Genomic DNA, 1,101 nt, shown 5'->3' with positions numbered 1-1,101 from the left:
GGTGGGGGGAGGTGGGAGGTAGGGGGAGGGAGGTGCCTTAGGATTTGGACTTGAGCTGTTGGGTAGAGACAGTAGCAGTCACTGGGGCAGGGATCCCCAGAAGAGGAATAGAGGGTGGGCAAGATCATGAATTCTGTTTTGACCAGGTTGAACTTCTCTGATTCTTTCCAACACCAAGTGGTATCTAACACCCGTTCTCCAACAGGGTGTCCAACAATTCAATTCTGACATTATCTACCTGGAGCTACTATCTGTGTCCACAGTTTAGAGGCTCAGTCCCACAACACTGCCCCCACTTCAGAAGCCACTTGCATATGGGGTGCCCAGGCTGCCTGCATTTCTGCCCCGCCAGCTACAAATTAGTGTTCCCACAACCCATCTCCAGCTTCCAGATGTCTCGTGGAACTCAGGAAAACACTTTGCTTGAGTTCACAAGTTTATTATAAAGAAGAAAACTCAGGAAGTGGCAAAGGGAAGAGACAGAAGACAGAGCGTGGGATGGGCATGGGACTTCCAGGACCCCTCTGGGTGCACCAGCCTCCAGGGTCTCCACATGCTCCCCACCCAGAAGCCCCACCAGCCTTGCTCTTCAAGACCTCTGGAGCTCAGTCTCCAGCCCTTGCCCCTTTCTGGAGGTCAGTAGGTGGAGTTAAAAGTTCCAGTCCTCTAATGACTTGGTGTTTCTGGTACCCAGCCCATCTGGAGGCTCTCTGGGGAGCCCACTCTAAGTCATCTCATTAGCATAAATTCAGGTGTGATGAAAAGGGTCTTTATAAGAAACAATTATGTTACAATAAAATAACACTAACAATGTAAATAATGACAAATGTCCTATCAGAAAATTCCAAGAGTTTTAGCCTTTCTATTCCAGCAACCAAGGACAAAGACCAAATGTCTATTTTTATCTTGACACAGTAGGTCTATAGCTGAGAAGGGACGAGGGTCCAGGACTGAGCTGTGAGCAGCCCTGATGTTCCCAGGTCAGGAGGAGGAGGATGAGCCTGCAAAGGGGATAGAGAATGAACAGCTAGAAGGGTTGGAGGGAATGGGAGAGGGTTGTTCTCAGAAGCCAAAGAAGGACTTCAGAAGCAGGAACGGTGT

The sequence above is a fragment of the Rhinopithecus bieti genome, unplaced genomic scaffold, assembly GCF_001698545.2.
Source record: "Rhinopithecus bieti isolate Rb0 unplaced genomic scaffold, ASM169854v2 scaffold_14232, whole genome shotgun sequence".
In the NCBI taxonomy this organism is placed as follows: Eukaryota; Metazoa; Chordata; class Mammalia; order Primates; family Cercopithecidae; genus Rhinopithecus; species Rhinopithecus bieti.
The sequence above is the reverse complement of the archived record's forward strand: the minus strand, read 5'-3'. Positions refer to the sequence as shown.